This window comes from Ranitomeya imitator, chromosome 4, assembly GCF_032444005.1.
Source record: "Ranitomeya imitator isolate aRanImi1 chromosome 4, aRanImi1.pri, whole genome shotgun sequence".
Taxonomy (NCBI): Eukaryota; Metazoa; Chordata; class Amphibia; order Anura; family Dendrobatidae; genus Ranitomeya; species Ranitomeya imitator.
Window position 1 is genome coordinate 709,590,356 of NC_091285.1, and position 16,204 is coordinate 709,606,559.

Here is a 16,204-nt window from a genome sequence, read left to right on the forward strand (position 1 = left end):
CTTGTCAATGTTCCAGTGTTGGATCTGAGCTTCTGGATCTTTTCTGTGGCCTGCTGCTCTGCTTAGATAAGTGCTTCTTTGCTTTTGTTGCTATTTTTTCTGTCCAGCTAGTCTATTCGTTTTGCTGGAAGCTCTGAGACGCAAAGGGTGTACCGCCGTGCCGTTAGTTCGGCACGGTGGGTCTTTTTGCCCCTTTGCGTGGTTTTTTGCTTTAGGGTTTTTTGTAGACTGCAAAGTTCTCTTTGCTATCCTCGCTCTATCTAGAATATCGAGCCTCACTTTGCTGAATCTATTTCATCCCTACGTTTTGTCTTTTCATCTTACTCACAGTCATTATATGTGGGGGGCTGCCTTTTCCTTTGGAGTATTTCTCTGAGGCAAGCCAGGCTTGTTTTTCTATCTTCAGGCTAGTCAGTTTCTCAGGCTGTGCCGAGTTGCATAGGTAGTGTCAGGCGCAATCCACAGCTGCCTTTAGTTGTGTTTAGGATAGGTTCAGGTATTGCGGTCTACAGAGATTCCACGTCTCAGAGCTCGTTCTATTGTTTTTGGGTTATTGTCAGATCACTGTATGTGCTCTGATCGCTGGTACACTGTGTCACTAGATTGCACTCATAACACATAGCTGAGTAGGTCATCTGAGGAGGAAGGCGAGGGGGTCACATTCCGCTGTACATTGCTGACATGTAGTGATGCAGCCATGATGAGCAATGCATCCTTAGCCTCAACTGTGCCTTTGACCAGCAGCATCCACAGGTCTGCAGCTCACTGGGGTGGCAAGGGTTGCCTAACCTGCACATTTTTTGACACTGCAGAGGATGAGCCAACTCAAGTAATCAGCCAGCTTTGAAAAAAAATTGAGTACAAGTAAAAAGTGCATTAATTTGACTACTATATGTATGAACCAGGGATTCAAGCTTCAGGAGGCTAATTTGCATATTCCAGGTGCCTTCTGGGAGAAGCGAAGTCTCCCTAAGCTAGAAGATCGTTGGGTACAGCCGGGACCAGCTGCTTCGAAAGCATCACCAAACCAGGGATTCAAGCTTCAGGAGGCTAATTTGCATATTCCAGGTGCCTTCTGGGAGAAGCGAAGTCTCCCTAAGCTAGAAGATCGTTGGGTACAGCCGGGACCAGCTGCTTCGAAAGCATCACCAAACCAGGGATTCAAGCTTCAGGAGGCTAATTTGCATATTCCAGGTGCCTTCTGGGAGAAGCGAAGTCTCCCTAAGCTAGAAGATCGTTGGGTACAGCCGGGACCAGCTGCTTCGAAAGCATCACCAAACCAGGGATTCAAGCTTCAGGAGGCTAATTTGCATATTCCAGGTGCCTTCTGGGAGAAGCGAAGTCTCCCTAAGCTAGAAGATCGTTGGGTACAGCCGGGACCAGCTGCTTCGAAAGCATCACCAAACCAGGGATTCAAGCTTCAGGAGGCTAATTTGCATATTCCAGGTGCCTTCTGGGAGAAGCGAAGTCTCCCTAAGCTAGAAGATCGTTGGGTACAGCCGGGACCAGCTGCTTCGAAAGCATCACCAAACCAGGGATTCAAGCTTCAGGAGGCTAATTTGCATATTCCAGGTGCCTTCTGGGAGAAGCGAAGTCTCCCTAAGCTAGAAGATCGTTGGGTACAGCCGGGACCAGCTGCTTCGAAAGCATCACCAAACCAGGGATTCAAGCTTCAGGAGGCTAATTTGCATATTCCAGGTGCCTTCTGGGAGAAGCGAAGTCTCCCTAAGCTAGAAGATCGTTGGGTACAGCCGGGACCAGCTGCTTCGAAAGCATCACCAAACCAGGGATTCAAGCTTCAGGAGGCTAATTTGCATATTCCAGGTGCCTTCTGGGAGAAGCGAAGTCTCCCTAAGCTAGAAGATCGTTGGGTACAGCCGGGACCAGCTGCTTCGAAAGCATCACCAAACCAGGGATTCAAGCTTCAGGAGGCTAATTTGCATATTCCAGGTGCCTTCTGGGAGAAGCGAAGTCTCCCTAAGCTAGAAGATCGTTGGGTACAGCCGGGACCAGCTGCTTCGAAAGCATCACCAAACCAGGGATTCAAGCTTCAGGAGGCTAATTTGCATATTCCAGGTGCCTTCTGGGAGAAGCGAAGTCTCCCTAAGCTAGAAGATCGTTGGGTACAGCCGGGACCAGCTGCTTCGAAAGCATCACCAAACCAGGGATTCAAGCTTCAGGAGGCTAATTTGCATATTCCAGGTGCCTTCTGGGAGAAGCGAAGTCTCCCTAAGCTAGAAGATCGTTGGGTACAGCCGGGACCAGCTGCTTCGAAAGCATCACCAAACCAGGGATTCAAGCTTCAGGAGGCTAATTTGCATATTCCAGGTGCCTTCTGGGAGAAGCGAAGTCTCCCTAAGCTAGAAGATCGTTGGGTACAGCCGGGACCAGCTGCTTCGAAAGCATCACCAAACCAGGGATTCAAGCTTCAGGAGGCTAATTTGCATATTCCAGGTGCCTTCTGGGAGAAGCGAAGTCTCCCTAAGCTAGAAGATCGTTGGGTACAGCCGGGACCAGCTGCTTCGAAAGCATCACCAAACCAGGGATTCAAGCTTCAGGAGGCTAATTTGCATATTCCAGGTGCCTTCTGGGAGAAGCGAAGTCTCCCTAAGCTAGAAGATCGTTGGGTACAGCCGGGACCAGCTGCTTCGAAAGCATCACCAAACCAGGGATTCAAGCTTCAGGAGGCTAATTTGCATATTCCAGGTGCCTTCTGGGAGAAGCGAAGTCTCCCTAAGCTAGAAGATCGTTGGGTACAGCCGGGACCAGCTGCTTCGAAAGCATCACCAAACCAGGGATTCAAGCTTCAGGAGGCTAATTTGCATATTCCAGGTGCCTTCTGGGAGAAGCGAAGTCTCCCTAAGCTAGAAGATCGTTGGGTACAGCCGGGACCAGCTGCTTCGAAAGCATCACCAAACCAGGGATTCAAGCTTCAGGAGGCTAATTTGCATATTCCAGGTGCCTTCTGGGAGAAGCGAAGTCTCCCTAAGCTAGAAGATCGTTGGGTACAGCCGGGACCAGCTGCTTCGAAAGCATCACCAAACCAGGGATTCAAGCTTCAGGAGGCTAATTTGCATATTCCAGGTGCCTTCTGGGAGAAGCGAAGTCTCCCTAAGCTAGAAGATCGTTGGGTACAGCCGGGACCAGCTGCTTCGAAAGCATCACCAAACCAGGGATTCAAGCTTCAGGAGGCTAATTTGCATATTCCAGGTGCCTTCTGGGAGAAGCGAAGTCTCCCTAAGCTAGAAGATCGTTGGGTACAGCCGGGACCAGCTGCTTCGAAAGCATCACCAAACCAGGGATTCAAGCTTCAGGAGGCTAATTTGCATATTCCAGGTGCCTTCTGGGAGAAGCGAAGTCTCCCTAAGCTAGAAGATCGTTGGGTACAGCCGGGACCAGCTGCTTCGAAAGCATCACCAAACCAGGGATTCAAGCTTCAGGAGGCTAATTTGCATATTCCAGGTGCCTTCTGGGAGAAGCGAAGTCTCCCTAAGCTAGAAGATCGTTGGGTACAGCCGGGACCAGCTGCTTCGAAAGCATCACCAAACCAGGGATTCAAGCTTCAGGAGGCTAATTTGCATATTCCAGGTGCCTTCTGGGAGAAGCGAAGTCTCCCTAAGCTAGAAGATCGTTGGGTACAGCCGGGACCAGCTGCTTCGAAAGCATCACCAAACCAGGGATTCAAGCTTCAGGAGGCTAATTTGCATATTCCAGGTGCCTTCTGGGAGAAGCGAAGTCTCCCTAAGCTAGAAGATCGTTGGGTACAGCCGGGACCAGCTGCTTCGAAAGCATCACCAAACCAGGGATTCAAGCTTCAGGAGGCTAATTTGCATATTCCAGGTGCCTTCTGGGAGAAGCGAAGTCTCCCTAAGCTAGAAGATCGTTGGGTACAGCCGGGACCAGCTGCTTCGAAAGCATCACCAAACCAGGGATTCAAGCTTCAGGAGGCTAATTTGCATATTCCAGGTGCCTTCTGGGAGAAGCGAAGTCTCCCTAAGCTAGAAGATCGTTGGGTACAGCCGGGACCAGCTGCTTCGAAAGCATCACCAAACCAGGGATTCAAGCTTCAGGAGGCTAATTTGCATATTCCAGGTGCCTTCTGGGAGAAGCGAAGTCTCCCTAAGCTAGAAGATCGTTGGGTACAGCCGGGACCAGCTGCTTCGAAAGCATCACCAAACCAGGGATTCAAGCTTCAGGAGGCTAATTTGCATATTCCAGGTGCCTTCTGGGAGAAGCGAAGTCTCCCTAAGCTAGAAGATCGTTGGGTACAGCCGGGACCAGCTGCTTCGAAAGCATCACCAAACCAGGGATTCAAGCTTCAGGAGGCTAATTTGCATATTCCAGGTGCCTTCTGGGAGAAGCGAAGTCTCCCTAAGCTAGAAGATCGTTGGGTACAGCCGGGACCAGCTGCTTCGAAAGCATCACCAAACCAGGGATTCAAGCTTCAGGAGGCTAATTTGCATATTCCAGGTGCCTTCTGGGAGAAGCGAAGTCTCCCTAAGCTAGAAGATCGTTGGGTACAGCCGGGACCAGCTGCTTCGAAAGCATCACCAAACCAGGGATTCAAGCTTCAGGAGGCTAATTTGCATATTCCAGGTGCCTTCTGGGAGAAGCGAAGTCTCCCTAAGCTAGAAGATCGTTGGGTACAGCCGGGACCAGCTGCTTCGAAAGCATCACCAAACCAGGGATTCAAGCTTCAGGAGGCTAATTTGCATATTCCAGGTGCCTTCTGGGAGAAGCGAAGTCTCCCTAAGCTAGAAGATCGTTGGGTACAGCCGGGACCAGCTGCTTCGAAAGCATCACCAAACCAGGGATTCAAGCTTCAGGAGGCTAATTTGCATATTCCAGGTGCCTTCTGGGAGAAGCGAAGTCTCCCTAAGCTAGAAGATCGTTGGGTACAGCCGGGACCAGCTGCTTCGAAAGCATCACCAAACCAGGGATTCAAGCTTCAGGAGGCTAATTTGCATATTCCAGGTGCCTTCTGGGAGAAGCGAAGTCTCCCTAAGCTAGAAGATCGTTGGGTACAGCCGGGACCAGCTGCTTCGAAAGCATCACCAAACCAGGGATTCAAGCTTCAGGAGGCTAATTTGCATATTCCAGGTGCCTTCTGGGAGAAGCGAAGTCTCCCTAAGCTAGAAGATCGTTGGGTACAGCCGGGACCAGCTGCTTCGAAAGCATCACCAAACCAGGGATTCAAGCTTCAGGAGGCTAATTTGCATATTCCAGGTGCCTTCTGGGAGAAGCGAAGTCTCCCTAAGCTAGAAGATCGTTGGGTACAGCCGGGACCAGCTGCTTCGAAAGCATCACCAAACCAGGGATTCAAGCTTCAGGAGGCTAATTTGCATATTCCAGGTGCCTTCTGGGAGAAGCGAAGTCTCCCTAAGCTAGAAGATCGTTGGGTACAGCCGGGACCAGCTGCTTCGAAAGCATCACCAAACCAGGGATTCAAGCTTCAGGAGGCTAATTTGCATATTCCAGGTGCCTTCTGGGAGAAGCGAAGTCTCCCTAAGCTAGAAGATCGTTGGGTACAGCCGGGACCAGCTGCTTCGAAAGCATCACCAAACCAGGGATTCAAGCTTCAGGAGGCTAATTTGCATATTCCAGGTGCCTTCTGGGAGAAGCGAAGTCTCCCTAAGCTAGAAGATCGTTGGGTACAGCCGGGACCAGCTGCTTCGAAAGCATCACCAAACCAGGGATTCAAGCTTCAGGAGGCTAATTTGCATATTCCAGGTGCCTTCTGGGAGAAGCGAAGTCTCCCTAAGCTAGAAGATCGTTGGGTACAGCCGGGACCAGCTGCTTCGAAAGCATCACCAAACCAGGGATTCAAGCTTCAGGAGGCTAATTTGCATATTCCAGGTGCCTTCTGGGAGAAGCGAAGTCTCCCTAAGCTAGAAGATCGTTGGGTACAGCCGGGACCAGCTGCTTCGAAAGCATCACCAAACCAGGGATTCAAGCTTCAGGAGGCTAATTTGCATATTCCAGGTGCCTTCTGGGAGAAGCGAAGTCTCCCTAAGCTAGAAGATCGTTGGGTACAGCCGGGACCAGCTGCTTCGAAAGCATCACCAAACCAGGGATTCAAGCTTCAGGAGGCTAATTTGCATATTCCAGGTGCCTTCTGGGAGAAGCGAAGTCTCCCTAAGCTAGAAGATCGTTGGGTACAGCCGGGACCAGCTGCTTCGAAAGCATCACCAAACCAGGGATTCAAGCTTCAGGAGGCTAATTTGCATATTCCAGGTGCCTTCTGGGAGAAGCGAAGTCTCCCTAAGCTAGAAGATCGTTGGGTACAGCCGGGACCAGCTGCTTCGAAAGCATCACCAAACCAGGGATTCAAGCTTCAGGAGGCTAATTTGCATATTCCAGGTGCCTTCTGGGAGAAGCGAAGTCTCCCTAAGCTAGAAGATCGTTGGGTACAGCCGGGACCAGCTGCTTCGAAAGCATCACCAAACCAGGGATTCAAGCTTCAGGAGGCTAATTTGCATATTCCAGGTGCCTTCTGGGAGAAGCGAAGTCTCCCTAAGCTAGAAGATCGTTGGGTACAGCCGGGACCAGCTGCTTCGAAAGCATCACCAAACCAGGGATTCAAGCTTCAGGAGGCTAATTTGCATATTCCAGGTGCCTTCTGGGAGAAGCGAAGTCTCCCTAAGCTAGAAGATCGTTGGGTACAGCCGGGACCAGCTGCTTCGAAAGCATCACCAAACCAGGGATTCAAGCTTCAGGAGGCTAATTTGCATATTCCAGGTGCCTTCTGGGAGAAGCGAAGTCTCCCTAAGCTAGAAGATCGTTGGGTACAGCCGGGACCAGCTGCTTCGAAAGCATCACCAAACCAGGGATTCAAGCTTCAGGAGGCTAATTTGCATATTCCAGGTGCCTTCTGGGAGAAGCGAAGTCTCCCTAAGCTAGAAGATCGTTGGGTACAGCCGGGACCAGCTGCTTCGAAAGCATCACCAAACCAGGGATTCAAGCTTCAGGAGGCTAATTTGCATATTCCAGGTGCCTTCTGGGAGAAGCGAAGTCTCCCTAAGCTAGAAGATCGTTGGGTACAGCCGGGACCAGCTGCTTCGAAAGCATCACCAAACCAGGGATTCAAGCTTCAGGAGGCTAATTTGCATATTCCAGGTGCCTTCTGGGAGAAGCGAAGTCTCCCTAAGCTAGAAGATCGTTGGGTACAGCCGGGACCAGCTGCTTCGAAAGCATCACCAAACCAGGGATTCAAGCTTCAGGAGGCTAATTTGCATATTCCAGGTGCCTTCTGGGAGAAGCGAAGTCTCCCTAAGCTAGAAGATCGTTGGGTACAGCCGGGACCAGCTGCTTCGAAAGCATCACCAAACCAGGGATTCAAGCTTCAGGAGGCTAATTTGCATATTCCAGGTGCCTTCTGGGAGAAGCGAAGTCTCCCTAAGCTAGAAGATCGTTGGGTACAGCCGGGACCAGCTGCTTCGAAAGCATCACCAAACCAGGGATTCAAGCTTCAGGAGGCTAATTTGCATATTCCAGGTGCCTTCTGGGAGAAGCGAAGTCTCCCTAAGCTAGAAGATCGTTGGGTACAGCCGGGACCAGCTGCTTCGAAAGCATCACCAAACCAGGGATTCAAGCTTCAGGAGGCTAATTTGCATATTCCAGGTGCCTTCTGGGAGAAGCGAAGTCTCCCTAAGCTAGAAGATCGTTGGGTACAGCCGGGACCAGCTGCTTCGAAAGCATCACCAAACCAGGGATTCAAGCTTCAGGAGGCTAATTTGCATATTCCAGGTGCCTTCTGGGAGAAGCGAAGTCTCCCTAAGCTAGAAGATCGTTGGGTACAGCCGGGACCAGCTGCTTCGAAAGCATCACCAAACCAGGGATTCAAGCTTCAGGAGGCTAATTTGCATATTCCAGGTGCCTTCTGGGAGAAGCGAAGTCTCCCTAAGCTAGAAGATCGTTGGGTACAGCCGGGACCAGCTGCTTCGAAAGCATCACCAAACCAGGGATTCAAGCTTCAGGAGGCTAATTTGCATATTCCAGGTGCCTTCTGGGAGAAGCGAAGTCTCCCTAAGCTAGAAGATCGTTGGGTACAGCCGGGACCAGCTGCTTCGAAAGCATCACCAAACCAGGGATTCAAGCTTCAGGAGGCTAATTTGCATATTCCAGGTGCCTTCTGGGAGAAGCGAAGTCTCCCTAAGCTAGAAGATCGTTGGGTACAGCCGGGACCAGCTGCTTCGAAAGCATCACCAAACCAGGGATTCAAGCTTCAGGAGGCTAATTTGCATATTCCAGGTGCCTTCTGGGAGAAGCGAAGTCTCCCTAAGCTAGAAGATCGTTGGGTACAGCCGGGACCAGCTGCTTCGAAAGCATCACCAAACCAGGGATTCAAGCTTCAGGAGGCTAATTTGCATATTCCAGGTGCCTTCTGGGAGAAGCGAAGTCTCCCTAAGCTAGAAGATCGTTGGGTACAGCCGGGACCAGCTGCTTCGAAAGCATCACCAAACCAGGGATTCAAGCTTCAGGAGGCTAATTTGCATATTCCAGGTGCCTTCTGGGAGAAGCGAAGTCTCCCTAAGCTAGAAGATCGTTGGGTACAGCCGGGACCAGCTGCTTCGAAAGCATCACCAAACCAGGGATTCAAGCTTCAGGAGGCTAATTTGCATATTCCAGGTGCCTTCTGGGAGAAGCGAAGTCTCCCTAAGCTAGAAGATCGTTGGGTACAGCCGGGACCAGCTGCTTCGAAAGCATCACCAAACCAGGGATTCAAGCTTCAGGAGGCTAATTTGCATATTCCAGGTGCCTTCTGGGAGAAGCGAAGTCTCCCTAAGCTAGAAGATCGTTGGGTACAGCCGGGACCAGCTGCTTCGAAAGCATCACCAAACCAGGGATTCAAGCTTCAGGAGGCTAATTTGCATATTCCAGGTGCCTTCTGGGAGAAGCGAAGTCTCCCTAAGCTAGAAGATCGTTGGGTACAGCCGGGACCAGCTGCTTCGAAAGCATCACCAAACCAGGGATTCAAGCTTCAGGAGGCTAATTTGCATATTCCAGGTGCCTTCTGGGAGAAGCGAAGTCTCCCTAAGCTAGAAGATCGTTGGGTACAGCCGGGACCAGCTGCTTCGAAAGCATCACCAAACCAGGGATTCAAGCTTCAGGAGGCTAATTTGCATATTCCAGGTGCCTTCTGGGAGAAGCGAAGTCTCCCTAAGCTAGAAGATCGTTGGGTACAGCCGGGACCAGCTGCTTCGAAAGCATCACCAAACCAGGGATTCAAGCTTCAGGAGGCTAATTTGCATATTCCAGGTGCCTTCTGGGAGAAGCGAAGTCTCCCTAAGCTAGAAGATCGTTGGGTACAGCCGGGACCAGCTGCTTCGAAAGCATCACCAAACCAGGGATTCAAGCTTCAGGAGGCTAATTTGCATATTCCAGGTGCCTTCTGGGAGAAGCGAAGTCTCCCTAAGCTAGAAGATCGTTGGGTACAGCCGGGACCAGCTGCTTCGAAAGCATCACCAAACCAGGGATTCAAGCTTCAGGAGGCTAATTTGCATATTCCAGGTGCCTTCTGGGAGAAGCGAAGTCTCCCTAAGCTAGAAGATCGTTGGGTACAGCCGGGACCAGCTGCTTCGAAAGCATCACCAAACCAGGGATTCAAGCTTCAGGAGGCTAATTTGCATATTCCAGGTGCCTTCTGGGAGAAGCGAAGTCTCCCTAAGCTAGAAGATCGTTGGGTACAGCCGGGACCAGCTGCTTCGAAAGCATCACCAAACCAGGGATTCAAGCTTCAGGAGGCTAATTTGCATATTCCAGGTGCCTTCTGGGAGAAGCGAAGTCTCCCTAAGCTAGAAGATCGTTGGGTACAGCCGGGACCAGCTGCTTCGAAAGCATCACCAAACCAGGGATTCAAGCTTCAGGAGGCTAATTTGCATATTCCAGGTGCCTTCTGGGAGAAGCGAAGTCTCCCTAAGCTAGAAGATCGTTGGGTACAGCCGGGACCAGCTGCTTCGAAAGCATCACCAAACCAGGGATTCAAGCTTCAGGAGGCTAATTTGCATATTCCAGGTGCCTTCTGGGAGAAGCGAAGTCTCCCTAAGCTAGAAGATCGTTGGGTACAGCCGGGACCAGCTGCTTCGAAAGCATCACCAAACCAGGGATTCAAGCTTCAGGAGGCTAATTTGCATATTCCAGGTGCCTTCTGGGAGAAGCGAAGTCTCCCTAAGCTAGAAGATCGTTGGGTACAGCCGGGACCAGCTGCTTCGAAAGCATCACCAAACCAGGGATTCAAGCTTCAGGAGGCTAATTTGCATATTCCAGGTGCCTTCTGGGAGAAGCGAAGTCTCCCTAAGCTAGAAGATCGTTGGGTACAGCCGGGACCAGCTGCTTCGAAAGCATCACCAAACCAGGGATTCAAGCTTCAGGAGGCTAATTTGCATATTCCAGGTGCCTTCTGGGAGAAGCGAAGTCTCCCTAAGCTAGAAGATCGTTGGGTACAGCCGGGACCAGCTGCTTCGAAAGCATCACCAAACCAGGGATTCAAGCTTCAGGAGGCTAATTTGCATATTCCAGGTGCCTTCTGGGAGAAGCGAAGTCTCCCTAAGCTAGAAGATCGTTGGGTACAGCCGGGACCAGCTGCTTCGAAAGCATCACCAAACCAGGGATTCAAGCTTCAGGAGGCTAATTTGCATATTCCAGGTGCCTTCTGGGAGAAGCGAAGTCTCCCTAAGCTAGAAGATCGTTGGGTACAGCCGGGACCAGCTGCTTCGAAAGCATCACCAAACCAGGGATTCAAGCTTCAGGAGGCTAATTTGCATATTCCAGGTGCCTTCTGGGAGAAGCGAAGTCTCCCTAAGCTAGAAGATCGTTGGGTACAGCCGGGACCAGCTGCTTCGAAAGCATCACCAAACCAGGGATTCAAGCTTCAGGAGGCTAATTTGCATATTCCAGGTGCCTTCTGGGAGAAGCGAAGTCTCCCTAAGCTAGAAGATCGTTGGGTACAGCCGGGACCAGCTGCTTCGAAAGCATCACCAAACCAGGGATTCAAGCTTCAGGAGGCTAATTTGCATATTCCAGGTGCCTTCTGGGAGAAGCGAAGTCTCCCTAAGCTAGAAGATCGTTGGGTACAGCCGGGACCAGCTGCTTCGAAAGCATCACCAAACCAGGGATTCAAGCTTCAGGAGGCTAATTTGCATATTCCAGGTGCCTTCTGGGAGAAGCGAAGTCTCCCTAAGCTAGAAGATCGTTGGGTACAGCCGGGACCAGCTGCTTCGAAAGCATCACCAAACCAGGGATTCAAGCTTCAGGAGGCTAATTTGCATATTCCAGGTGCCTTCTGGGAGAAGCGAAGTCTCCCTAAGCTAGAAGATCGTTGGGTACAGCCGGGACCAGCTGCTTCGAAAGCATCACCAAACCAGGGATTCAAGCTTCAGGAGGCTAATTTGCATATTCCAGGTGCCTTCTGGGAGAAGCGAAGTCTCCCTAAGCTAGAAGATCGTTGGGTACAGCCGGGACCAGCTGCTTCGAAAGCATCACCAAACCAGGGATTCAAGCTTCAGGAGGCTAATTTGCATATTCCAGGTGCCTTCTGGGAGAAGCGAAGTCTCCCTAAGCTAGAAGATCGTTGGGTACAGCCGGGACCAGCTGCTTCGAAAGCATCACCAAACCAGGGATTCAAGCTTCAGGAGGCTAATTTGCATATTCCAGGTGCCTTCTGGGAGAAGCGAAGTCTCCCTAAGCTAGAAGATCGTTGGGTACAGCCGGGACCAGCTGCTTCGAAAGCATCACCAAACCAGGGATTCAAGCTTCAGGAGGCTAATTTGCATATTCCAGGTGCCTTCTGGGAGAAGCGAAGTCTCCCTAAGCTAGAAGATCGTTGGGTACAGCCGGGACCAGCTGCTTCGAAAGCATCACCAAACCAGGGATTCAAGCTTCAGGAGGCTAATTTGCATATTCCAGGTGCCTTCTGGGAGAAGCGAAGTCTCCCTAAGCTAGAAGATCGTTGGGTACAGCCGGGACCAGCTGCTTCGAAAGCATCACCAAACCAGGGATTCAAGCTTCAGGAGGCTAATTTGCATATTCCAGGTGCCTTCTGGGAGAAGCGAAGTCTCCCTAAGCTAGAAGATCGTTGGGTACAGCCGGGACCAGCTGCTTCGAAAGCATCACCAAACCAGGGATTCAAGCTTCAGGAGGCTAATTTGCATATTCCAGGTGCCTTCTGGGAGAAGCGAAGTCTCCCTAAGCTAGAAGATCGTTGGGTACAGCCGGGACCAGCTGCTTCGAAAGCATCACCAAACCAGGGATTCAAGCTTCAGGAGGCTAATTTGCATATTCCAGGTGCCTTCTGGGAGAAGCGAAGTCTCCCTAAGCTAGAAGATCGTTGGGTACAGCCGGGACCAGCTGCTTCGAAAGCATCACCAAACCAGGGATTCAAGCTTCAGGAGGCTAATTTGCATATTCCAGGTGCCTTCTGGGAGAAGCGAAGTCTCCCTAAGCTAGAAGATCGTTGGGTACAGCCGGGACCAGCTGCTTCGAAAGCATCACCAAACCAGGGATTCAAGCTTCAGGAGGCTAATTTGCATATTCCAGGTGCCTTCTGGGAGAAGCGAAGTCTCCCTAAGCTAGAAGATCGTTGGGTACAGCCGGGACCAGCTGCTTCGAAAGCATCACCAAACCAGGGATTCAAGCTTCAGGAGGCTAATTTGCATATTCCAGGTGCCTTCTGGGAGAAGCGAAGTCTCCCTAAGCTAGAAGATCGTTGGGTACAGCCGGGACCAGCTGCTTCGAAAGCATCACCAAACCGCGCGCCTTACGGCGCGCGAATTTTTGCCTGTAGGACATTATTGCAAGAGAGCTTGGCTGAGTAGATTACACAAGAAGGAAAACACACAGCAAGTCAGCAGGATCTAGGAGCAACATGGCAGATGTGACAACCTACATGGTGAGCTGCAGCATGTGCTACATGTTCACAGATCGACCAGAAGAAGAATCCAATTTCACCTGTCAGAAGTGTAGACTAGTGGCCCTTTTAGAAGAAAAGGTGCGGGGTCTGGAAGAAAGAATAGCAACTTTGAAACTCATCAAAGAGAATGAAGACTTTCTAGACAGAACAGAAGCATCTCTACTGGTCACAGAAGGTGCAAAAAGTGTCAGAGAACCTCCAAAAGCAGATGAGTGGAAGCATGTGACCAAAAGAAGCAAGAAGACCATGGAGAAATCACCAACCACACAACTGAAGAACCGATATCAAATCTTTGTAGAGGATGAAGTTGGCACACCTAAGAATGAAGCAATACCAGCAAGCAAAAAAGAAAAGGGCACACAGCAACAAGTGACAGCAAAAAGTACAGCTAAGAAGCAACGAAGAGTGGTGGTGGTGGGAGACTCACTACTGAGAGGCACAGAAGCAGCCATCTGCAGACCGTACATAACTGCAAGAGAAGTATGCTGCCTTCCAGGTGCGATGATCAAGGATGTGACCGATAGGATACCAAAGCTCTTCAGCTCCAAGGACGTCCACCCATTTCTTCTGATACATGTTGGCACCAATGACACGGCAAGGAAGGACCTACCGACAATCTGCAAGGACTTTGAAGAGTTGGGGAAGAAAGTAAAGGAACTGGATGCACAGGTAGTTTTTTCTTCTATCCTTCCAGTAGACGGGCATGGCACCAGGAGATGGAACAGGATCCTTGATGCAAACAACTGGCTAAGACGATGGTGCAGACAACAAGGATTTGGATTCCTGGACCACGGTGTGAATTACTGGTATGATGGACTCCTCGCCAGAGACGGACTACACCTCAACAAACCTGGGAAACACACATTCGCCAGAAGACTCGCTACACTCATCAGGAGGGCGTTAAACTAGAAGAAGAGGGGACGGGAAGAAAAACATTAGACTCGAACAAAGACGACCCAGGAAAACATACTCAGAAGGGAGGTAAGAACATTTCTAAAACAATCCACAGTGAGGAGATTGGAACAAAACAAAATCCTCTAAACTGCATGCTCGCAAACGCCAGAAGCCTGACAAACAAGATGGAAGAACTAGAAGCAGAAATATCTACAGGTAACTTTGACATAGTGGGAATAACCGAGACATGGTTAGATGAAAGCTATGACTGGGCAGTTAACTTACAGGGTTACAGTCTGTTTAGAAAGGATCGTAAAAATCGGAGAGGAGGAGGGGTTTGTCTCTATGTAAAGTCTTGTCTAAAGTCCACTTTAAGGGAGGATATTAGCGAAGGGAATGAGGATGTCGAGTCCATATGGGTTGAAATTCATGGAGGGAAAAATGGTAACAAAATTCTCATTGGGGTCTGTTACAAACCCCCAAATATAACAGAAAGCATGGAAAGTCTACTTCTAAAGCAGATAGATGAAGCTGCAACCCATAATGAGGTCCTGGTTATGGGGGACTTTAACTACCCGGATATTAACTGGGAAACAGAAACCTGTGAAACCCATAAAGGCAACAGGTTTCTGCTAATAACCAAGAAAAATTATCTTTCACAATTGGTGCAGAATCCAACCAGAGGAGCAGCACTTTTAGACCTAATACTATCTAATAGACCTGACAGAATAACAAATCTGCAGGTGGTTGGGCATTTAGGAAATAGCGACCACAATATTGTGCGGTTTCACCTGTCTTTCACTAGGGGGACTTGTCAGGGAGTCACAAAAACATTGAACTTTAGGAAGGCAAAGTTTGAACAGCTTAGAGATGCCCTTAATCTGGTAGACTGGGACAATATCCTCAGAAATGAGAATACAGATAATAAATGGGAAATGTTTAAGAACATCCTAAATAGGCAGTGTAAGCGGTTTATACCTTGTGGGAATAAAAGGACTAGAAATAGGAAAAACCCAATGTGGCTAAACAAAGAAGTAAGACAGGCAATTAACAGTAAAAAGAAAGCATTTGCACTACTAAAGCAGGATGGCACCATTGAAGCTCTAAAAAACTATAGGGAGAAAAATACTTTATCTAAAAAACTAATTAAAGCTGCCAAAAAGGAAACAGAGAAGCACATTGCTAAGGAGAGTAAAACTAATCCCAAACTGTTCTTCAACTATATCAATAGTAAAAGAATAAAAACTGAAAATGTAGGCCCCTTAAAAAATAGTGAGGAAAGAATGGTTGTAGATGACGAGGAAAAAGCTAACATATTAAACACCTTCTTCTCCACAGTATTCACGGTGGAAAATGAAATGCTAGGTGAAATCCCAAGAAACAATGAAAACCCTATATTAAGGGTCACCAATCTAACCCAAGAAGAGGTGCGAAACCGGCTAAATAAGATTAAAATAGATAAATCTCCGGATCCGGATGGCATACACCCACGAGTACTAAGAGAACTAAGTAATGTAATAGATAAACCATTATTTCTTATTTTTAGGGACTCTATAGCGACAGGGTCTGTTCCGCAGGATTGGCGCATAGCAAATGTGGTGCCAATATTCAAAAAGGGCTCTAAAAGTGAACCTGGAAATTATAGGCCAGTAAGTCTAACCTCTATTGTTGGTAAAATATTCGAAGGGTTTCTGAGGGATGTTATTCTGGATTATCTCAATGAGAATAACTGTTTAACTCCATATCAGCATGGGTTTATGAGAAATCACTCCTGTCAAACCAATCTAATCAGTTTTTATGAAGAGGTAAGCTATAGGCTGGACCACGGTGAGTCATTGGACGTGGTATATCTCGATTTTTCCAAAGCGTTTGATACCGTGCCGCACAAGAGGTTGGTACACAAAATGAGAATGCTTGGTCTGGGGGAAAATGTGTGTAAATGGGTTAGTAACTGGCTTAGTGATAGAAAGCAGAGGGTGGTTATAAATGGTATAGTCTCTAACTGGGTCGCTGTGACCAGTGGGGTACCGCAGGGGTCAGTATTGGGACCTGTTCTCTTCAACATATTCATTAATGATCTGGTAGAAGGTTTACACAGTAAAATATCGATATTTGCAGATGATACAAAACTATGTAAAGCAGTTAATACAAGAGAAGATAGTATTCTGCTACAGATGGATCTGGATAAGTTGGAAACTTGGGCTGAAAGGTGGCAGATGAGGTTTAACAATGATAAATGTAAGGTTATACACATGGGAAGAGGGAATCAATATCACCATTACGCACTGAACGGGAAACCACTGGGTAAATCTGACAGGGAGAAGGACTTGGGGATCCTAGTTAATGATAAACTTACCTGGAGCAGCCAGTGCCAGGCAGCAGCTGCCAAGGCAAACAGGATCA

At 49.2% G+C, this 16,204-nt stretch overlaps 1 protein-coding gene across 1 annotated transcript in view; it reads left to right on the top strand.

Annotated features, from left to right (window-relative positions):
- The window catches only part of LOC138674862 (olfactory receptor 10A7-like), a 29,542-nt gene that overhangs the window by 5,259 nt on the left and 8,079 nt on the right, over positions 1 to 16,204 (top strand). The window lies entirely within an intron of this gene.